The 24,954-nt window shown below is 42.7% G+C and overlaps 1 long non-coding RNA gene across 2 annotated transcripts in view; it reads right to left on the bottom strand.

Annotated features, from left to right (window-relative positions):
• LOC116652199 (uncharacterized) overlaps positions 1-24,597 on the bottom strand; it is a 62,619-nt gene extending 38,022 nt beyond the window's left edge. For both annotated transcript variants that reach the window (XR_004305195.2, XR_004305196.2), the window contains exons 1-2: positions 24,478-24,597; positions 5,026-5,183 (exon numbers count right to left, since the gene is read on the bottom strand). This is a non-coding gene — a long non-coding RNA (uncharacterized lncRNA). The remainder of the gene's footprint in view (positions 1-5,025; positions 5,184-24,477) is intronic.
• Between the last annotated feature and the right edge of the window lie 357 nt (positions 24,598-24,954).

Here is a 24,954-nt window from a genome sequence, read left to right as displayed (position 1 = left end):
ATGGCAATGCCCATCGATAAGGCGGAAACAGACCCAGCCCAACGGCCCCGCCTTATCGTGTATGCGTACGTGTGTGTGTGTGTGTGTGTGTGTGTGTATGTGCGTATTATATGCAACTCTTGTGCGCTCTGCGTCTATGTACTTTAAGCTGCTTACAGCTCTTGCATTAATATGAAAAAATCCAATAAGTCAATTTAAAATTGATTACCACGTATTCTGACTGCCCATAAAGGCAGCGAGCATATAAAGAGAATATCTATATAATATATATATATATATAAATATATATATAAATAAGTACACATGGTCAAGGGTAAAGGTCACTTTAAGAATTCCAAATTTAGGACAAACGATTGCATATCCTGCTCGGAGTAAAATCAAAGATAATTGATTCAAGACTTATAAAAACGAACTTGGTCGGACAGAAATCGGCCTATTCTTAGATATTTGTAATCCCTTCTGCTTGTGCTTTTATTCTGTATCTTTTGAAGCACAATTCGCGATTCCTATCGCACTCATTTCATGCTCTTTTCACGCTCTCATTTCCTCCAGGGTCATTTTACTTCTAGCCGTGTCTTCTTTTGTACGCGTCGCTTTTCAACACTGTTCCACCGTACAGTGTTTGCCAACTAGTTAGAAAACAAAAGACGCCGGTTGCTGTTCCCGTTGTTGCCGTTGTTGTTGCTGCTACTCTTTCGACCTTCAAGTAACCACCAAAAGTATAGACACCACCCACAGACATTACCAAGCCAGCATTGTTCCCCCCCCATCACCCCCCGCCCGCTCTCATCCTCTTTTGCCTTTGAGTGCTGTGAAGTGTATGCGTTGTAATGTGCGTTAATAAATTTAATTTTAGCCTCTTTTCTCTGGCTTTGGCTCTGGCTGTGGGTGTGCCCCCGCCCAAAATGCCCCTGCCCCTGCCCCTTCCCCTGGCACTGCCTCATCCGTTGAACCATCAAGTTTAAAGTGTCGCCGGAGTCAACACAACTCAACTCGATGCTCGTTTCTCGTTTTTATCAGTTTAATGGGCGGGCCGTAATGCAATTTGTGCGACACCCCGAACCTCCGACACCCGAGAACACCCACTGCCACAACGCCCCGTGGCCCCCCAACCCCAACGACATCGCTTAGAAGGAGATATGAGTCCTCTGCCGCTGTTGTGTAAAGCAATTTTGATAAATTTATGTGAAATACGCTTTCATGATAAGCTAATTAAATTCAATCGTTGTAACCAACTGCCAAAAACCGAAATGCCCCAACCACTTACAGTTCCTGCCCCTTGCCCCGAGCCTCGCCATTCCCCCGCCCTCTCTCACCATCCCTGCCCGTGCAAGCGAATTGCCAGTGAGTACGTTCAGCAGTCGCTGCGCCTGTTAAAGCCCAGCAATTGTTTCCATATCGTTGAATCGACTACAAAAATCAGCAGCGGATTGGAAGCCAACATGGGATTAGGTAATGAGCGCAGTCATATAGCAGGGCTAAACGATACAGATCAAGTTATATGGTAAAAGCTGATGCAGAAAACAAGGTGAGTCGATGTTTAGAGAGGAAGCTACCTTTGGAGGAAAGACTTAAGCGGTATGAATGGAACAGAATGGAATGGAACGAAAACAATCTCAGCTGAATTAAAATAGAATGGAATTGAATTGAGTAAAAAATTAAAAATAATATATACAATATAAGTATATAAAAAGCGAGAGAATACAGAGTATTACTAATTATAGGTATGGAATGGAATGGAACGAAAGAAAATATCACAGTTGGAGTATAGGAAAATATAATTGATTTGAGTATAAAGAAATAAGAGGAAATATAATATATATTTAATAAAAAGCAAGCCGAATAATGAAAATCGAATGGATAGATGGAATGGAATGAAATAGAATATCACTAATAGAATCAAATAATATAGATTGCATTTGAATATAAGAATGATACAAATTATAAACAAAGCAATTGACAGATATTTACCTGTAGATAATTTCATAACGAAAGTTTTCAGACGATTCTCTGTTGTTAACTGGAATGCTGCAAATAGGTGCGGATAATTATATTTGCGCAGCCACGCACGTATGTTCCTATGTAAACAGCTAACATATATATATCATTAAAAACATCATCAATTAATTATAAAAAAAATTTGTTGTTATTTAAAACCGAAGAAGAAGCACAATACATATGTTAAACATCCACTCATTGCAATACACGTGGTAAAAGCGACAGCAACAGCAGGGCTCGAAGCCCTGCGCCTGGCATTTTGCTGAACGAACGTAAATTGAATGATTCGTATGTAGTATTTGCTATTGAATAATATCTAACGAACTGAAATCAATGTTTAATTGCATAAAACATGCGCCATTATGATAATTATAATTAGGGCTGACATCATGACAGCAGCCGACATTATAATTGTATTCAATTCTCATTACTTTTAATGCATAACCAACCATAAAAAGGGAGAAAACAATCGTTGAGGGCAAATGACTTTTAAATACCCTGTGCTCCAGTGTTTGTTAACGCTGTAATAAGGTAGCAGAAGCAGTGCTGTAAATGAATATATGAGTTTCCGAAAGTATGTAACCTGCGTACATTTTGTGCTGTGATTGGAATAGTTATTTCCAATCAGAAAATCTAAAATAGTTTCAAATTCTAATAATCCATATCTACAGAGCATCCTCTTTATTTGATAAATCATATGCCTAACATGTAGACACATGCAACATTTATGATTTACTTTTCATGATGATTTACTTAACACGTATACATGATGTATATGAGTTATTATTTTTATTTGTTGTTATTTGGTGCCAAGTTAATACGATCGTCTTATGTTGAGGTAATCTGGAACTTTATAAAGCTCGTTTGATCTAACGGTTATGGCATAGATAGATGTGTTCACATATATTGCTTTACACCATTCGCTAAACTTTTCCATGTTCACTTTTGTGTTTGTCTCTTATTTACAACGCAATCAAATTTAACTGTTTAAACAAGCGTTGAAAAGATTTCGATCCAACACACACACGCGAGCACACACACACACCCATATATATATATATAAAGCTATAAACCCACACACTCACGTATGCGGGCTGCAGCAGCCGCATAGCAAGTGGGGAACGTTAGCGGAGGCAGCAAGGACGGCGGCGTTGAGAAAATGCAAAACAATTTCAGGCGAATTAGCGTAATTGTCTCGCCGCTGCCGTTGTCGCTGCTGCTGCTGCTGCTTCTTCGCCGTCAAGACAATGAACATGACGGCGAATAGCGAATGGCAAATGGTGACTGCAGCGTCAATGCCAACGTCAACAGCAGCCTCAGCAGCAGCAGTTGGAAAAATGTGGAAGGCAGCCGACAGAATCTAAAGCAGGAACGGAAGCAGCAGAAGCAGCAGCAGCCAAGCTACTTAATCCTCTAATTTGTGTGTGCTGCTGTTGTCCCAGCATCAAATAACAGACACACACACACACACACACACAGAAATCCACACACCACTCACAGCCAGTCGACCACCCTTCCACGACAATGGCGGCACAGGCTTCATTTGTATGCAAAAATGTAAACCAAAAAATCAGCGAGAATGTTAAATCCAACAAAATGCATTTAACACATAAAAATTTGCATAGAAAGTGGCTTTGGTATGTTTGGTATTTTTCTGCCGCCACAGTCACACTTAACTCCCGCAGCAGCAGCATAGACAAAACGCGAGAGCGCTGCTGGGCGAGGTGTAACACTACCAGTGGAAGTGGGAGTGCGAGTGAGAGGGAGAGCAAGACAATGATGTTTATAGTGGAATGTCGGTGCGTAGATTTAATTTTAATTTCACTTATTCTTTTACAATTATTGTTATTTGTTTTATGTGTGGCTGCCACGCCCCGCACTACATGGCCCACCACTAATCTGGCACTTATTTGTGCTAATAATATACACACACACACACACACACACGAGCACGCCGCTTTCTGGTCGCAATCTAATTTGGCTGTTTCTTTCATTTTGTCGCTGCACTTCAAGACATTCACCGTTAGTTTTGGCATTCGCTCTCCCCATTCTTTCTCTCTCCGCCGCGAGCGGCGCCACAAAAGTTTTCAATTGTTTTGCCATCTCTTATTAAGTTCTCCAATGTTTGTGTTTTATTTCGATCATGGGCGAACTTCCCCGCCTACATTTGAAACTCCTCGCGCTCAGCCAATTTTTGTATGTGTGTGTGTTTTTTATGCGTTTGCTGTTATTGTGTGTATTGTTTTTTTTTCTTCTTTTTTTGTGTATGTTGTTTTTGCATGTGTTGAGATTCTCATGAAATTTGCATACAAATTGCGTCTGGCGCTGGGCGTTCTACAACTGTTGTACAGTAACCAGGGAGATCCGCCTGGGCTCCATTCATTGGACCAGCCGCCGCCTCCCCCCCTCCCCACTCGCCCGAGCCAGCACAAAGGGTGAAGGTTAACAACAACTGCGACAACAACAACATCTGGCAGCTGTCAATTATGTGGGCTTCTATCAATAATCAGGACTGGGCACACCCCAAGGTACATTTTGGCCAGCAATCATAAAAGAATACACCCGCACTTTTATCTGCGCACTTATCATTTATCTAAGCGAAAACAACAACAGTTTTATGGGTCATTTCAGCAGCGGGATAACCCAGAGAGGCCTTTCAATATATTTCACATGCACACAAATTGACAGAATTTTCAGTCTCATTTCCACAGGTTCTGTAGGTTCTTTCGGGATTTTGAGCTGGTCGGGTTCGCGTTCGACTTAAAGACCTGTCCTCTAAGCAATCTGCAATGGATTCGACTTATCATAAAAAATATGCAGAAATGCAAAATAGCACCAGAAATGCACCAGAAACCATCCACTATTTCGATTACAGAAGCGACCCACTTTTGGGAAAAATTGTGCTGGCATTCTTGTCGAATTCGATCAAAGTTTTAAATATTGATTTTTTAAAATTAAATTAGCGCAAATCTAGATTTGGATTTTGCCTCGTATGTCCAAAATGATATAACGTTTAACCTAAGTTACCTGGGATATGCCATGAAAAAGTCATCAACTAAATGTTGGGCTTTTGAAGACTGAAATCACACTTTTCCGCAGATCCACCTAACGGCGTGGTAAATGGGGGTCACAGGTGGTTGGGGGAAATTCCAAGCAGTCTTCAAACTTATTTGTAGCTTAGAACCCTAAAAAAAAGAGAGTAAAGTTTAAGCGCTTTTCGAAAATTGTCGCAATGATTTGGCCCGCGCAAAGCCGGGTATTCATCACAGAAGAAAATAAACATTTAATTATTCTTCTTTGCATAAACTATTGTCCTTCCAGTTAAACACTTAACCAAGCCACAAATAAACAGGCTTAAACTCAGCAGATACTCCCGACACATAAAGCAATTGCTTTTTATGCCACTTTTAGGGGCAGCTAAGTGGTGCTGTGGAGGGTGGTGATAGGGGGGGGGGGGGGGGGCAGGAGGGTCGCGTGCTTCCCTTGCAGCTCCATCAGCCATTTGGCGTTTTGCATTTTCCGTCTGCCGCGTTGCCATAAATAAATAGCACAATTATCATAGGTAAACAACAAATAAATAGAAGAATAGCAGCGCCAATAAAAACAAAAGTCAATTGCGGCGCTTTTTGCGGCCCCTTTGTATTTGTGTTTACTTTAGACAGCCACTCGAAAGACAATGCCACTGCCAATCTGAAGAAACGCCCACCCACCCACATCCACATCCACAAGTGGCGCCCACTTCTCGTAAGGAGACGCCTCCGCCACTTGCCGCAGTTGGCGCCGACGCCGACGTCTTCAACTTGTGCCTCAACTTGAAGTTGAATTGTTGCCCAATGAAGTTAAAGTTATAATTGTTGTTATTGTTGTTGTTGTTGTTGTTGTTGTTGTTGTTGTTGCTGCTGCTGCTGCTGATTGCTCAAAATTCATAATGATAATAATAGTGCGTTCTGCACTAATTGCAGCAGCAACAACAACAATAACAATTGTTCACTTGCACTTGGCATCACTTAAGTCAACTGCAAAACTTTTTGCGCCATTCGCGTCATTCGAGTCATTTGAGTCATTCGAATGGGCGCAGATAGAGCGCAGAGGAGCGTTGCACAGTTGAAAGGATATGCCGGAGTTGGGCTTGGTATTGCCTGCTATTGGAATAGAAATAGGGATAAGCATTGCACATTCCCTTCTCTCTCTCTCCCTCTCTCTCACTCTATCGTTCTCTCTGTGTCTCTCTGTCTGACTGACTCATTCATTCAAGTATTTTGCCGCTTGCATTCAGGCAAAATTGTTCTACAAAGATACGAGGACAGACAATGACACTGGGACACTGAAATACTCACACACACACACACACACACACACACACATACTTACTTACTCGCACACACACTCACAAGAGAGAACACTTAATGCATCCAAAGCCAAATGCCCACACCCATTTCTATTCACATTCACATTCACATTCACATTCACATTGAAGCGCACTTCATTGCCGCTTGTCGTCTGCCCGTTTAGGCGGCTTCTGCTGCTGCTGCCGAGTCCTTGCTGCCAGGACGAGCTGCCAGCCAGCCAGCCAGCCAGCCAGCCTCTCTGTCTGTCTGTCTGTCTGTCTGTCTGTCTGTCTGTCTGTCTGCCCGTCTATCCGCCTGCCTGCTGGCGCTGCTTAACTTTAACTTGAACTCTAAAATAACAACCCGAGTTGTTTTTGGCTTGTTCAGTTTTCGTATAATTTCCTTGCAGGTATTTTCATAGCTCTCATCACGGCGCCAGTGAACAGCAACCTCCCCCTCACCAGCACCCTGCCAGCCCCCCGCTTGCTGCTTCTCTGCCCGTGGCTGTCCTTGTGCCGGTCCAGCTTCTCACATCCGCGCACTCAATTTCCCATCTCCCATCCACTAGGCATGTGTATGGAAGATAGGTGTAACTGTAAGTGGTGGAAACAATGAGAGTGCAAGAAGCGGAGGGGGTGCAGCAGGACGACATTGGAGGACAATGACAAAAAAGCAGCCTAAATGCCCCTGTTGCCACTAGTTACACAATATAACATCATCATAACTTCTTTGAGCTGAGTAAAAACTTATCGGAAGTACGTCCATTTACATATGGTAATATACGACTTCTACACTTTATACTATACAAGCGTTCAGTGCACTTCCATCCCCCGGGTTCCCCAGATCTGTCAGTTACCAGTCCCTTAAAATTGATATCATATCAGGGCCGTCAAGTTCTCTGAGTTCCTCTTCCGGTTCTTCAACGTGTCCACATTGTCCCTGTGGGGTCCCTATCAAGAAGCTAAGTAAAAGCCAGCTGAGAAACTCATGACTGCGCTCGTCGCTTTATTTAAATGAACTCGCCTCAATTGCTCTAAAGAGAAAACTTTTGCTTTAATTTATTCAAAGCACAAATTTTTTCCAATTTTCATTTAAAAGAAAATATTGCTTCTACCGTCTCTTTTTGGGCACAGCATTGAAGTTGACACACCAAAGAAAACACAGAAAAAATAGTATTAAATATTATTAGCTACGATTCATTTTTCAATAATAATTGTTCTCTTTTTCGGTATCATAATAAATTATGTATGCAGGATGTGTAAAGCTTACCGAATGCTGCTGAAATTGAACCAGTGACTTCTCGCCCACTGGTCCGACGTTAAGCCACACATGCTGATGCTGGTGACGACACGTTTGGATAGCACAGTCATACAGATAAACAAATGCTACTAAAGTTGAACCAGCGACTTCTCGCTTGCCGGTCCGACGCGAAGGCATGACGTCACATTTTGCGAGCACAATCAAATGCCTGCGTTGTTTCATGCCTTTGAACTATAAGAACAAATTTGGGACTTGTCTCTGAGCCCAGGTTTCGAACTCTGTTCGGTTACCGTAGGCAACCAGTTACCAGAGAGACCAGTGAAGGAGAGCTCGCACTCATTCGACGAGTGCATTCATGAGTGTTTGTCACAATTTTTGGGTATTTTACGCCCCAGTTCCAGTTTGTTTCGGCTATTAAGCTATCGTCAACTTTCTGATATGCTTTAGTTAGCTCTGGCTAACTGTTATGGCTACTTAAAATGACTTTTTTCTTCGAAGCAAGCCAAATCAAACCAGCCCCCAAGCCCATCCCTACTCTCAGACTTACCCCTCACCCTCGCCCTCAACTTATCTACCATCTACTGCTCTGGCAAGCAATTTCAATGAAATCAAGCAAGCAACTGCAAATGCTTTGTCCTTCTTGGCATATCCTCATCGTGGCCCACGCCCATTGTCCTTGTTGTCGCCAGTGTTGTTTTGCTTGCTGCTGCTGCTGATGTTGCCCTGCAGCAACACTGGCATTGCTGCTGTTGTTACCTGCGCCCAACTCTACGGATATTATCAGACACCATTTATATACCCTATAAAAATAGCGCACTATATTTTGAGCTGATGATCGAGACAATTCTAACTCAATATCGAAAATGATGAGAAGTAAATTTGATCATAATAAAATAAAACTATCAACAATAAAAAATTCGAATTGCTTTCTGCTTGATATTTCAGTAGCATTAAAGTGTATGTAAATTAGGTTCTTAACTCAAGCAAATGGCGTGCTTTGAGCTTTTCCTACATGGAAATGCCTATATAAAAGGTAACTGCTATGAAACTCTCACATGCCTTAGCTTTTGGTGCGTGGTTCACTAAAGCAACTCATCAGCTGAGGTTTTGATGTTTACAGATTAATTATTATTGAAATTTTACTTAAATGTACAGGGTATCTGTCCAGTCGTGTACTTTTTCTCTCTCTTTTTTATGTAGTTTATATACATATTTACAGGGTAGCTTGCAGTTCTGTACTCCTTTTGTCACTTCCACACACAGACATCCGCACGCTCTGTCATCTTCGGCCTCTCTTCCACTCTATCTTCCTGCCCTGCTCTCTAGCTCTCTTACTCTTTCGCTCTCTGTCTATGCATAGGTTCTCCTGCTCGACATTCACCGTTGCCTGTTGTTATTGTTAAGCGCTCAAAACGCTGGAATATTCCGCTATGTTCAGCTGGAGCCCCTCACACGCCCGCTTTCCTCTATCTACCTTTTCTCCATCTATCTCTGAACTTATGTTGTCATAATAGCACAAGCACCAGTCACCCACCAACTACCCCGGCCCCCGCCTCCGCCCACGCTGCTGGCTGAGGCAAGAGCCAAGCCGAAAGACATCATCCCCTCCCGCCTACACCGCGCGCACAGTCTTGCCAAAGGCGGGACGTAATAAAAATAACAACTTAACTAAGTAGACAATGTATGCAAAGGTGTGTGTGCGTGTGTGTGTGTGTGTGTGTGTGTGTGTGTGTTGCCTTGACAATCATTTGGGCTGAGGCAATGCAGCAGTGCTTGTCAAACTGTAAGCAGCTTTTGTGAAGCGCCAACAACAACAACTGCAACTTGCATTCAAAATGTATGCGAAAAAAGAAAATACTGAAAAAAACTCAAAAAAATACAAAAATACAAAAATGAAGAAAAAAATTGACAAATAAGAGAAAAGTAACGTTAAGCTGTGCAGTCAGCGGTCGCGTTGCTGCTGGGCTTTAAATTTGGTTTTATCTAAGATGGAAAATCTAAAGGGGCAGGTGAGTGGAATGGACAGCTAAAAAAAGGGGACAGCATCAGCTTTGATGAGTCGTCGCACCTTTTGCATTTTTATTGTGGCCGCCGTTGCCTTCGCCCATTGCCGTTTCAGCAAAACGATAATCCAAGCCATGGCCAGGCGGCAGCGGCAGCATCAAGAGCAGCTGCCGCCGCTGGCCAAGTGCTTAATCCTTGTGCGGAAATAACGTTACGCAGCAAAGTCCGAGCTCAGAGTTGCCAGTTTTGAGTTCTTTGCTGCTGCTGCTGCTGCTGCTTGTTGCTGTTTAGTTAACTCAATAAATGAAAGTGGGCAACGCCACACGAACAGACACACTCACACTTACATAACGAGGGGGTGTGGCAGTGTGACCATAAAATAATCTTTGCTCCGGACTTGGCTGTGGTTGCCATCTCGTTTTGCGTTCTTGTGGTCGCTCTCGCCGGGTGCTTAGCAAAAGTGCTGACATTTGCGCAAATTTTCTCATGCTCATTTGCTTGTTTACGTTATTTCTCATTGTCGAGCTGTTGTTGTTGTTGCTACTGCTGCTGCTGCTGCTTGTTGACAATTACACAAAAACTGTTAGCATTTACCACAAACATACGGCCACTGTAAGCCACAAGTCGGAGCAGGAACTGGAACTAGAACTTGCCACTGGAGCTGGAGCTGCTTGTTGACGGTGACGATGACGGTGCGAATGTGAATGAGAATGGGAGTGGGAATGAATATGGCCATGTTGATGGAGCTGTAAAGGGGGCAATCGCAGGGGTGCCAGCTAGCGACCCATTGGCCAACGAGTGCCACGACGAGCACGACAATGGCGACAGTTTCATGTCAACAATTTTGGAGCAACTAAATGGACAACAGTCAGCACTTTTTGCTCGTAAAACTGGGCAGAGTGTGTGTGTGTGTGTGTGTGTGCCTATTTGGGGCGGGAGAAGGGGATTTATCTGTGGCCAGCCTAGAGACATAGCCGCAGCCGTAGCCCTAGCTGTTCCAGCTCCAATTCCATTTCATATTCTCTTACCCAATCCACGCCTTCAGCGAGTGTCCATTAAAACGTTAAAAGCTTCTTGAAAAACGCATAAAAACTATTCGCTGCTTCTTCCTACACTCTGTTAACTTTTTGTTTTTGTGTGTTTATTTGTTTTCTTTTTTTTTTCTCTTTATATATATATATATATTTTTTTTGTTTGTTTGGTTTGATGGGCATGGGACGCAGGCTTCCAACAGCTGAACGCGAAGCTCATCTCATCCGTTCCAGCTATTACATTTTGGTGCTGGGAAGCATCATTAAAAGTTGAAAAATCAGCTCGCAGTGTGAAAGGATTTTGCCGTTTCTTGTTCGGGAGGTGTTAGCGGAAAACAAAAAACCAGCTAACAAACTATGGCAAAAAGCCACAAACTGTGTGATTCAGTTAACGCTTTCGTATCAAAACATTTCGCCAAAAATGGACGGCATGCTTAGATAGAGTGCGGGCACAAGGATATACGACAAACAATGCAAACAAACAAACAAACAAACAGCTGCTTAAAGAGCTATTAAAAAAAAACGAATACAGTTATCAAAACAATAATGGAACAGCGCAGAGCTCAGGTAAAAGTGTAAATTGATAGACACGCGAATCGGAGTGCTTCAAAGTGCTGCCAAATATTGTGAGTCGTATTAGGGATAGCTTCTGCGAAGCTGTGAAAGCAAATAAAAATATTGTAAGCTGCGCCGGATTAAAAGGAATTGGGATGGCATAAGCCGAGGCATAGCCTCAACAAATACTAAATATAGAAAATGGGAAATATGCAATAAACCTTAAAGCTTATTTTAATCTATGATTAATTGTTCGTTTGCTAGTTCCATTTCGCAACAGCTTTGTCACATTTGTAAAGAATAAATTCCAAATAATTAAATATATAAACAACAAATGTATGATAATTATTTCTGGTGTCCTCGCTAAATATCTTTATACTTAGTTCCCAGTTCCCATTCAATAAATATATAGAAAATAAATATGATAATTATTAATACAACAAATTTGATTTTTTTTCACACCAGAGAACTTGCACTTCGTCTGTCCTGCTCTCCCTCTATCCATACTAGTCTTTCATATTCCGGAACCGTCTGGATCGAACTGCTATATCATATAGCTGCCATGGAAACAAACAGTCGAAAGAAAGGTTCTTACATGGGAATATATTTCAAGATCTAAGAGCTACACTATTCTCACATGGAGACTGCACTACACACACACTAGAGTATTCGATCTTCGGCATGCCAAAGACTTGCTCACTTCCTCGTTATAGTTTATATATATAATATGGTTACCTTACATTATCTCGCCTCAACAGATTTGCTCAATGTCCGCTTGCAGACTGTTTTTTTTTTTAGGAAGCAACTCCGTATTGCCCCGCCCTCCACCGTCGTCCACTCTGCGGTGGAATCGATGGCTCATCAATGTGGCTGTGAAGACGAAAATAGTTGCCGCACGCTACGTAAACAAAATAATTTATCATTTTGGTGGGCGGCACGCGAAATAAAAAAGAAAAGCAAAAACACAAGTAGACAGAATCAGAAAGTAATTCCGAAGATGGGCAAACGATTGGCCACGCCCACCGCCACATCCCCTATAAAACTCAGGCATGACTTGCCTTTACCGCTGGCCAACTATCGAACAGTCACTCAAATGAAAAGGGAGCATGCGGAAGGGCAGCAGCCGCCACCTGACCGACTGCAAGATACCCTACAAAGGTTTCTTTCAGCAAAATGTTGTCTTAGAGCTAGCAAAAGTAATATTACCAAAATGATAGTAAATAAAATAGGGATTTGCGATTATGTTAGTGCAATGCCAAGATTATGCGATTCATAAGATCCACACAACATAAACGAGAGTTGGTTAAGAACTGAACTTGAGGAAAGAATCTTAAACAATAGACTTTGTTTGATATTTACACTTGAGTAAGAGTTTGACACCTTATCAAGTATATTTTTAATTAAATTTTCATTGTTTAATCAAAATAAGATTAAAATAAAAGCACTAAGAAATAATTTATAAAAATATTGTATAAAAGAGCTCAAAGTTATATAATAATATATGCTAATAGAATATATTATTATGTGGTATATGATTAATCATATATGTACATAAGCATATATATACCCCAATGCTCCTGGCTTACAGGGTATCAAAACCAAAGTAAAACTTTGACGCAAACAAAATTAACGGTAATAACTTGGACTTGGCAAGCAGTTTGCTAATTTGCGCTGCATTTACATGTGTGTGTGTGTGCAGGTGTGTGTGTGCAGGTGTGTGTGTGTGTGTGTGTGTTTGTGTGTGGTTGTGGGTGTGGCCAGATTGTGGCCAATTCCCTGTCCGTCTGTGGCATTTGCAACGCGTCGCGCGCGCACCAAATAACCGTAATGAAGTTTGCAAAGTTTTTGACACATGCGAAAAAGATGTCGATGCAGAATAAAAAAAAAAAAAAATGAAAGGAAACGAAACTGAAGATGGGCGAAAGGGTGGGAGGGGGCGTGTCCGGGCCGTGCCGGGCTGGGCACTCTTGTTGCAAAAGTGTTTTGCGCGTAGCCAAACGACAAGCAAATATTTGCAAAGTGACAACAAAACTTGGCCCAAAAAAACTTGACGACCGGCAGCGGCAGGCGAAGGGGCAGCAAGTGCAAGGACATCGCAGCGCAGGACGCGAACGTTTCCTGCTGAGCTTGACAATTTCTCGTCGCAACGCCCGCTGAGTTTTTGCCACTTTACAGCGCACACACACGCACACACTTTAAGGGCCTGTGTTTCTTTTTTTTTTTTTTTTTTTTTTTTGTTGCCTGTGCCGCAGCAAAAATATTATTTTTATTAATGCTCGGTCGTCTGGATCGGGATCTGGATCTGGATCTGGAGTCCGGCGGCATCTGCGCTGCCAGGGTGAAAATGTGTTTTATATTTGTCAAATAAACGCACACGAAAGTATCGGGCATTTGTTGCCCTCCTTCATTTTGTTGTTGTTGTTTTCCTTTTTTTCTACCGCTTTTTATTATTTCTTGTGTCGCCGATGCCGATGACGATGCCGCCGCCGCAGGAAGCGGAAATCGTGCGTGTAATTGAACGGACATTGAATGAAACTTGCGAAGACTGCGACGACCGGCGACGCCTCAAAGACGTAGTCTCGCAAGTGGCAAGTGGCAAGCGGCAAGCGGCAAGCGGTAAGGGGCAAGGGGCAAGGGGCAAATAGAATGCGAGGCTGGGCGGCCGGGCGGCTGGCCAGCGGAATGTGCTTGCCATTTGTGGTCAATTTTACGTGCGCTGTAAAAACAAAACAAGCGGACAGGCAAAAGGGAAGCAGGAAACGCGCAGACGAGAAGTGTTCGGGGTGGGGGCGCATCGAGCAAAGGGGCCATATAAATGCGAACACAAATAAATATTAAGATGGGCCAAAGATATTTGCAGATACATTTTATGTTATGCTCCTCCCTCCAGCGCTTTTCACAATTTTGCCATATTTTTTACTGCTTCAAGTGCGCAGACGAGGCACCAGAAAGGGGGCGGTGCGGTGGGTGGCAAGCGGACGGTGGCACATGACCAGCAGCAGCTGCGACCAGGCCGAGCTCAGCTGCCTGGAGCAACAACATCTAAGAACACAGATCGAATATAAACGGGGCTGCAAGCCGGGCTTGAACCGGGACTTAAGCCAAATCTCTTTGGGTCCAAGAACTAAACAATGATAGCCAAATCCCAATTGAATATAACTATAGAACTTTGATACACATGATAATTATGATAACCAATACATTATTTATCAAGAACTTAACAATGATAACCAAATCCCAATTGAACACACTAAGCTACAGACCTTTGAAACATATGCCTAATACTAATACTAATACAAATACAAATGTAAATAATGATACCAAATCCCATTTGAATATAAATACAGATCTTTGATCCATGAATCCGAGGGTTACCAGTAACAAGGGTTAATTAAATGTCGAACGATCTTATTGATCGCTAGGTAAAGATTCTTTTCAAACGTGGAACAGAACAATTGGGGCAAGAAAATGAAAGGCTGCTGCGCTTAGTTGAGGACTTTTTCGAAGTTTCTCTATAGCTGTGTCTCTTAGTCATATTCAATTATAGAAAACAGCTGCTGAAACAATTCACTTGTCAAATTCATTATACAAATGCACGACTCGACTCGGAGTCAAGCCGGCAAATGTTGTTCTGTGTGTGCGGGATGGGGAGGGGGCGGCAGCTGAAGATGGCGACAATAAATCGTATGGGGAAATTTACGCTCATTTTTCAAAACATTGCCGTTGGCGGACGCCGGACAAAATGCTCGCTGCGGCTTAGACAGGGCAGAGTTGGACGGCAGGGGGTTGGAGGGTTGGCCATATAGGCGATGTATTAACAATGCGCACGCTGACGTTGGCTGGCTTTAGAGGCGGCCTTCGTCTGCTGTCGTAGTCATCAACATTGTCATTGACGACGACAAATGTTGCCGTCTTTTAGGCGTTGACATTTGATAAATTAAACATTTTTGTAGCGAGCCGTTTTGGGCATTCCGGACGCCCTTCGGCTGCAGCTTTCCTGGGAACCGTCGCGTTTTTTGGCACTTTGTTAAATACATTTGGCTTCATTTGTTGTTGCTCTCATTGTTCATCATCTACTGCTGCTGCTTCTTCTGCTTCTGCCTCTGTTTCTGCTTCTGCTTCTGCTTGGCGAGTGTTGCGCAAATTAGAAAACACTTTTGACATTCGCTTTGCTGCTGTCTTGCCGCTACCCTGTAACCTCCGGCCCCCTTGCGACTTTCATCATTTCGTTAATTGAGCAGTCGCGCCCGCGGCTAAAGCCCAAAGCCGCCAATGATGATGAGCATAATGATGCTTATGTTGACAAAGGTGATGATGATGATGACGACGATGATGATGATGCCGATCCTACAGGACGACGCCTTCAAAGTACGTAAACGTTTTACGTGCGTGCTTTGATGTTGCCATTTGACATGGCCCAAAATGTATTTAATATTTATTAACAGACTCTTTATCCAAAGCAGCGGCACGAGCCTCGGCATTAGCCAAAAACTCAAGTCCCATATTGTTAATTATATATTTAACAGCAGCCTCTTGCGGGGCTGACTGTTGGCAGAGTGCCGCAAGGTGAACAGTTTTGTAGGGTTTAAGAAAATATCTAAAATATTTAAAATACATATGCAAGTGGCCTTCAAACAGCGTGAAGAGAAGGCGTGAGTGGGGAAGGGAGAAGGAGAGGCGCGCATGGTTAGATACAAACAGCTTACCTGCCGCCTGTTACATAGAAGTGCACAAAAACAGTTAAGCCTCACGCACTTGCAGTGGTTACAGGGTATAAGATGCAAGCTATTCAATTAAATATTTTCTAAAGCGACAGAGACAGGGCGACAGAGGGACAGAGGGACAGAGACAAAGACTGCGACAGGGAAGAGACTGAGACAGAGGCTCAGAGTCTCTTGATAGAATGTAATAGAATAGATATGCTTATGTGCTCAGAAGGGCATATTCATTCGAAGAGATCAAAGCTCAGGGTATTTTCAAATATGAACTGAGATTAAATTAATATTGAAGTGAAGGCAGACTGAATAATCGGATTAATGCATTCGACTTGCTGTTGCACCTCAATAGCTATACGGAGCAAAAGGCCATTTAAACAATTCGGCCCGAAACCGTTTAGAATTAAACTTGGTCAGCTTCGATGAGCCAAACGAGCCGAATGTCCTAAATGAGATGAATGTGAATTGAATTAGCAAATGGCTGCCAAAAGGTGGCCATTCAATATGGCACAGCATGCGTACAATTATATTTACCTATAATCTGCATTTAATACGCTTAGAAACTTTGTTTTTAGTTGCCATGGACTTGCCCAAAGTATACATACATTCGTCTGCAAAGGTTGGCGAGTGGGCAGTGGGGCAATTGGTAATTCAGTTTGCTCTTTCAAAATAGATTGAAGTGCAAACGCGCTGTAAATTGACAGAGCCGGTTGCGAACTCAATTAGATGAGTCCAAACTACATAAATACACACGCACACACACACACACACACACAGGCAGAACAATGCGGCTATGCGCTTCGAATTGCAGGATTCAAGCCTGGACTCTAGGTGAGACTCTAATGAGCAAATGCAAAAAAAAAAAGAGGGGCAAAAAAAATGAGAAAACAGACGCTGATTGCTTAAAGCCGAATGCAATTTGGGGCTCAATGGGCGCTCATTATTGCCAGTTGCTGGCGATACATACAGCCCAGACCGCCTCCCTCCGGCCTCCCACTCCACCGCCACTCCCCTGACAAATCTGATTAATAATTAGAAGCAAAGAAAGCGGCCACTTGCCGCGACACGGCACGTTCTGGCCATGTTATCATTCGGCTGGGTTTGCTTAAGCCGCGCGCCAGTAAATTAAAAATGTCCCCGGGGCCATTTATCTAGCAACGACAAGACGATCAATGCGGGCATTGTGCCGCACGCTGACGGACAAACTTTTTGGCCAAAGCCGCAGTCGGACAATTTTTAAATAAACTCCGTCGTTGCCGTTGCCGTTGCCAAGCCAAGTCCCCGTGCGCTGGCTGTGTGGGCGGCCGGCCGTCTTTGGCCTGGCCCATAAATCCTTGAGTATATTAAAAGCAGCCGAAATGAGTTCATACGTTTTACTTAAGCGCGCCTTAGCGCTGGCCAAAGGCGGCCAGAAAGTGAAAATGAGGCTGTGCGTCCATTGCGACACGGCCTCATTCCCGCCGCAGGTTCCGGCTCTGGGCTTGGGCTTTGATAAGATTTAAAATCTGCGCCGCCTTGGACTGTGCTGCTGCCGCCGCGGCAAACAAATCAAATTCCATTGAGATGGCATTCGGCTTAAGGCAATATTAAATACACCAACGTCAACTTGTTAACTTGGCCCAATGCGGCATCCGGTTTTGTGCCTTGCATAAAACGTAGCATACTTTCGTGCGACGCAACGCAACGCAACTTGTGCCAACTCGAACATGTCGCAACGGCCTATTCGTTGCCAATACACTCAATGTTATGTCCTCTTACAGTGCATATAATAAGCGTGCTTTTGCTTTTTAATTAAATTGGTTATAGTTATTAGTTAGGCTTTAAGCTTACATATTACCTTATGTTAAATATTTTATTTGTTGGTCTGTTATACCATATTTTATGCATGCCAGACTCCAATTTTCGTTTACAGAATTAAGACAATTGCATCCACATTTCGAGACAAAGATTTTCAATAAATAAATGCAACCTAACTGCACGACTTTCATTTGATGCTCTTGAATTGACTTTCGACCTTTTATTTTGAATTCTAATTCGACTAAATTAAAAGGATTTATACGGCATGTCGAAAATTTAAAGCGCTTGTCGACATTTCCCTTTAACAGATATTTGAGAAAAATGCAGCTCGAAAGTGCAGCTTGGAAATATCTTTGAGCCCCAGTTGATATGATTATGTTCTGGTTAATATATCTTCAAAAACAAAAAGTTGTTCATGCGAGAACTTACTTTTCGGCTGTTGATGCTGATTTAGAATAAATAGTACACTTTATGTGTACAGTATATGAAAATAATAATCATAAATAAATAACATAATGTTTTAAATGTTTCTAACTGCGCTTTAAGCCAGGATCGCATTTAATTTAAAGCGAAGTAGAAATATATAAAAGCAAAAATGTTTCATTTTTGATATAAATTAATGAAAGCCCCGAGCCCCGAGCCTCGAGTCGAGCTATTAGTTAGATGTAAAAAACACTTTTACCATCCAATTTACAATTTTCATAATCTTCTTAAAAATTGTTGCATTTGCTGCGCAAAGTTTATTGCATTCAGAATTCGGTCGAGTCCAAATTTAACAAATATTTTAACATGTTATTTGATTCAATTTCATTTACTTATTGTGTTTTTTGCTTAGCCAAATGCCGACTTTCGACCGACAGCTTAAATGTTAAATATCATCAACGAATTGTTTCAATTATTAACTAACAGTTAAGAAAAGCTATTAATAATAGTTTTCTATAAAAATGTTGTCGCTTGCTAAAACAGAATTGGCAAAAGTGCCAGCAGGGTTAAAAGTGCAACAGATTCAAGCAAATCTCATCAAATAGATATACATATATATATATATACCATATATCTATATAAATATGTATGTATATATGTATTTATTTATACATGCCCGATTTGCAGTGAAGAGAGTAAAAATCATTGGCAAATGGTGCATGCATATGAACAATGCCTGAAGATTTGGGGCGGATTACATTGCCAGCTGCGAGGGTGTGGCAGCAGGGGCGTGTGAGGCATTGGCTGTGGCAGAGGACATGTGTAAGCATGGATGACAACTGTGGCTAAGCCCCACAATCGGAAGTGCCTGCCACCTGCCACAGCCTCTCTGTATGCCTGAAAAATAGCTGCTGTTGTTGTTGTTGTTGTTGCTGTTGCTGTTGTTGCATTGTGTCTGGCTGTTCATGAGTTTTAGCTCATCTTCTAATCGTTTGTTGTTTTTGCGGTTGGGCTATCAAAAACTTGACTCGGCACGCAAAAGTTGTCGACTGTCATCAGCAGGCGGCTCTCTCTCGCTCGCTATCTCTCTCTCTCTCTCTCTCTCTCTCTCTCTCTCTCTCTCTCCCTCGCGCGCTCTCTGTCGCTCACTCTCCTCCTCTTTGGCCCGGCAGGACATCCGGCATAATAAATTGTAATTAATAAATCAAAACAGCAACTGTCCAGCAGCAACTGCAGCTGCAACGAGCCCAACTGGGCACTACGTATGTGCCACACAGAAATCAAAGCACATACAGCCTGTCAATGTGTGTGTGTGTGTGTGTGTGTGTGTGGCTTTGTCTACTAGGCCAACAAAAATATTTTCCATACGTTGATTTTATTTTACATTTTCGAGCTGCTGCTGCTGCTGCTGTTGCTGGACAAAGTTGCATTTTAACTTTTGTATAATAGAAATTATGACATAACTTTGTTTTTGGCATTTTCAGTTGTTGTGCAAGCGAGACACACACACACACACACACACACACACACACACACGCACACACATTTTAAAAACTAAATGAAATTGCTTTTAAATTTGGCCAAAAAGTCGCTCTCATTAACGCAGACCGACCCCAAGCCGCGCTCCCACGGCTCTGTTTGGCCAGCATGGGGTGTGCCAGAAATCAAACGGAAATTAAAAGCAGCCCCTGCCTTACCGCTCCCCAGCGCCTGTCCCCCATCAACAGGAGGAGCGCATACAGCTTCAGCAGCTATCTAAGCTCTCTATGCATAACGCATCATTACGCTAACAAGTTGTAGAGTTTTTGTGGAGTGCATGGCGGGGGGATGGGGGTGGACAAATGACGGGCTTAAAAATATATGAGCACATGAAAATTTGAATTTTCGTAGCAGCAAAGAAAAGCGAAAGGACAATGACAGCGGCCAGAGACCAGCAGCCAGCAGCCAGCAGTCAGCAGCCAGCAGCTAGAAGCCCAACCAAAACAGAGAAAATTGCTAAATGCCGGCATAAAAATGCGGCACACACACACACGCACACACGCACGCACACAAGGGCATCGAAGGGGCCAGACAACAACGAGCTAGAGCCACAGCGGATATTACACAAACAACATTTGCCCTGCAATTCTGGACGGACCTCGAGCCAAGAAATTTGTTATGTTCCAGTCGAGTACATAGGCTAACTGGCCAGGCATGTAACAGACACACACAATTGGATTGGGGATTCTTAAGCCTATAACTAACTAGGCAACTAGAGGGTATTTACCGGCGTTGCCCGGGACATCTATTTCTAACTCGTCTCAAGATAAATATTTACGAATGATTTGAAGGTCCTACAAAAGTTTGAATAAACCCCGCCCACTTCTCATATGAACTTTTACAAAGATCTTTGAAAATAACTTTTAAGACGATCGATTGGTAAGCAAAACAGTTTTCCACCACTTTTCCGCGGTTTCGGGTGAAATTTCAAAGATCGCACGCAAAAAAAAAAAACACTTTGAACTAAGAAAGGATGGATTTTACGAAAAGTATGATACACCGCTTCGAAAATGAGTTTCAGTAGTAAACAAAACAGTTTTCCACAATTTTTTCAATATTGTGTTTTGTATAGAGGCTTAAAATGTAGTTTGAAACCTATTGGAAGAAACAAGTATAAACAACAAGTCTTAAAAGAATTTTTTTTAAATATGCTTGTAAATTTTGAATATGAACCCGAAGCTTCACCCAGCCAAACTTTAAGCCCTTTATACGAATCGTGTGAAAGACCTTAAATTAATTTAAGCAAAGAACTTTGAATATGATTTACGGAATTTAACGTATTCCACAAATTTTCCGCAGTTGCGCGTGTAATTTTCAAAATCACTCAAGAGCTTCACGAACACTTCAGTTCGTTCAACAAGAGTAGCAGGAAATGCAAAACATTTCAATATGTATGAGTTCATTTCGGTTATTGTTATTTCAACAAATCATGAATTTCCCGATGGGAAAAAGCAGTCTGCATGCTTGAAGCTCTTCTAGCACTTTGCAATTTGATTGACAGCTGCACTCTGCGGTTTTCCAGGTTAATAATATGCAGATCGAACTAATCATTATTGTGGTAGGGAGTGAATATGGTTTTAATATGTTTCCATTTATTGATTGGCAGAGTATGCACGCAGTCGTTGGGCTTCTGGCCATCAGCACGCAGCTTGTTTTGCCTGTGACAAGAGACGTTGCTGACGATGACGACCATTTTTACAGCCAACCAGCGAGTTTCTTGTTAGCCAGGTTTTCTCAATTTTGCCTTCTTTTCGCTGTGTTTTGCTGTTGTTGCTGAAGCGACCCCTGCGCTGCTTGGCCAGGACTCAGGACTCAGGACTCGGAACTTGGGGCTTGGGTCTCGAAACTCGGGCCACCCGTCGCCCGTCGCCCGCGCTGTGCAGTGTTGTGTAGTTAATGTGGCGTTCTAAAACGCAGTAGCAGCCATCCAACGTTATAATATATGTAAACACTCAACTGCACCCGCACACACACCCCAACACACACACACACACACACACACACACACACACACCAACACACACTTGACTACGCAGCGCTTATTTGTGTCGCATACCTTTTTGCGTAGTTTGTCGTTTGTTTTCGCATTTGCCAGCTAAAAAAAAAAAATGTATAAACATATATATAAGTATAAAAGAAAATGGGGGCCACTCTTAGTACAAGAGTCTTTACCTCTCTGTCCCTCACACTCTCGCCCTGCCTCTCTCTCTCTCTCTCTCTCTCTCTCTCCATCTGCATTGTGTGTGGTTTATTGGGCGTGTTTGCAACTTCATTTTTTTGCTTGTTGTTATTTTTGCTGCTCCAACAAGTGCTAATGTAAATGTTTGCCAATTGCCTGCACTATGCAGGACAGAGACAGAGACAGAGAGACTGTGAGAGTGTGAGAGTGAGAGGGAGACAGCATAGGAGAATGATAAAAAGACGAAAGAGTGCCCACTTGAGCGTTGCCCGCCGCTGCCTTCGGACTATCTTGATCCCTGATCTTTGGCATATTTTGTTCTAGCTGCTCTTCAGGCGCTAGCAAAGTTTTCTGACAAGCTGCAAAAGCAAAAAAAAAAAAAAAAACAAAGAGAGACAAAAACGTAAACGTAAGCAGAGAGTGTGAGAGAGAGAGAGAGAGAGAGAGAGAGAGAGCAAATAAAATCATAATATGTGAAGCGCTCGACTAGAAGTTACCCTGCAAGCCGCTGCATAGAGCTCTAATATGTGCAACTGGAAAATGTTATAGCACAAGAGATACCCTGTAATCAGCCTAATACACGCACTGCTGCTATATGAATGTGACATTCGAGCACACGACTCCAAACGGTTTTCATAATATCTCTTATGTTTGATTTAAAAAGGGGTATAATAAAAACTAAGACAAATGATGCTCGTTTGAAAATTTCTATGCTTGAACGGACAATAAAAATACAGACAGACGGACAGACGGATCGATTAGATTGGCTCGTCATCTTGATCAGAAATATTAGTGGGATCGAAGATGTCTATTATGCCCTTATTTAGGCATTTGCATTGGGTACAGGGTATAAAAAAATAACTGTAGCCCACCCACACACGCACCCACACACTCGCATATACATATATCACAGACTTTGTTGTTGTTGCTGGCGCTGCTTTTGACAGTTTTGTGTACTGTCAATTTGAGCAAAGTGTGTAACGCTGCTGCTTATATAAAATACACACACACACACACACTAACACTTATTTGCGATGTGTGTGTGTGTGTGTGTGCTGCCTTTAAAAACATCTTCAATTTTTCTTGCCTGCACGTTGGGTTTTTTCTGTGCTCCGCTTGCACTTGCCCGTTGCTGAGCTCCGCCAGAAACTTGTATTTGACAGACCCTTGTCTTCATATGTGCCACAACTATCGTCGTCGCTGTTGTCGTCTGCAATACAACCCCCACTGCCGCCCGCTCACCCAGTCACCCGCTTGCCAAGCGGCCCAACCCCGTTGCCTGTCTTGTCTTGTCTTCGAAGCGGCAACAGCAACAGCCACGTGCTCATCCTTGCCGTTGTCCTGCTGCTCGTTATTATATTCAGTTGGCGTTGTATAAAAAATATCATTATATGCGCCAAATATGGCGGGTTTGTTACACAACCCCGACCCCCGACCGCCGACCGCCGCCTGTCCACACTGCATAAATTGTCGCTGTGTGGGCTGCACATATAAGCTGGGCGTGGCAGTGGCAGTGGCAGCGACATCAGCGGGACGTCATTTGCGCTGCATGATTGATCGTTTACAAATAAGCAGGGCAAGTGCTAAGCAGCTCACTGCTTACCAGCCCGCCCCACGTTGGGCACCAGCCGCAAAAAAACCTTTGCGGTGCAGCCAGCCATACGAAAATTGCAAAACTTAACGCAACTAAAAAAGGCAAAGAAGACAAAAACCCAATTATATATTGCTGGCAGAGTTCAAGCTGATGATGTACATCCGAAGTGAACATCAATTTTGTACATCACTCAAGAAAATCACCAAGCAACGAAACGATGTATCGCGGTGTGCGACATGGATACATCGATATTTTCTCAGCTGATTTTCCAAGCTGGTGCCAGCAATGGAGTTTCTTAATGACTTACAACTGACTTCGTTGGATGTCTGAAAGCCCGCCGCTTAACGATAAATATCAACAAATCGAAGAGGAAAAACATCCAGCAAGACTCGATGAAAGTAACTTTGGTGATAATGTTCTTACTTCGCATGTTCAATCGAAAGAAATAAAAATATTCTCAAGCTCTAGTGTTGAACAACGCACAACTTTGCGCAGTTTGAAAAGTACACAAGCAATTTAAATTGATCTGTTTAAATTTGGCGTAGGACAGTCAAAATTCCTTGAGACTGGAGCAGCAGTCGGGCAGAAGCTGGGAGGAAGTCATTTAGCTTATTTAGCGCCCCATCATTTGGCGCCCAACGTGTGCATGTGTGTGCACATAAGAAAGATGTAAGCGTAAAATAATTAAATTGTCAGTGGCAACCGAGCAGGCAGCCTGGCAGGCAGCGAATGTGGCTGTGGCTGTCGTTGTGGCAGTGGCAGTAGCTGTGTAGCACTCCTTATGCTACTCCACGCCAGCCATTAGAGAGCTAAGAAGAAACCCTTTGCCACATACTACACCAGCAGCCACCCGCTACCCGCTACCCGCCACCCGCCGCCCGCTGCGCTTGCCCGCCCTCTGGGGCGCCATCAAAATAAATGCCTGTCATTAAACAAATTGTCGCAATAAATCTGCGCATTTCAAAGTCAACGCAAAGTAAAAGGCAACAATAAAAAAATAAACAACAACAAATAATTTAAGCGAGTAAAAAAAGTGAGAAGAAGAAGCACTCACCCCGATTTTCTGGGTGGCCTGCCGGCTGCGGTGGCTGGGCTCCGATCATTAGCATTTCGCTGAGCACTTTAATTAACTAATAATCCAGAGCATTGAGAATTTCATTTTGCCCGTTTCTCACAAATTCTAAAAATAATAAGAAAAGGAATTCAGAACCCTCGAAACAAATTTCTCCATACATTTCAATGTATTTATACACTATATATGTATATTAGTAGTTGTTTAGTTTTATACCCAGATACCAATGAAAATGGTTGACAAGGCTATATGGGTTTTATTTCAAATATATGTTGGAGGCAGTAGGAAACATTTGCTACCCCACAAGTTATGCAGACTCTTGATCAGGACCAAAAGCTGCGTCGATCTAGAGATGTCCGTCTGTTTGTCCAACACATCCTTCCATTCTCCCTTGATCTTGGAAAACACCACAGCTAGAGACTTACATTTATAAAAACATATATATTCCTATATACCATA

Source organism: Drosophila virilis, chromosome X, assembly GCF_030788295.1.
Source record: "Drosophila virilis strain 15010-1051.87 chromosome X, Dvir_AGI_RSII-ME, whole genome shotgun sequence".
In the NCBI taxonomy this organism is placed as follows: domain Eukaryota; kingdom Metazoa; phylum Arthropoda; class Insecta; order Diptera; family Drosophilidae; genus Drosophila; species Drosophila virilis.
This window is presented reverse-complemented; position numbering and strand designations above follow the sequence as displayed.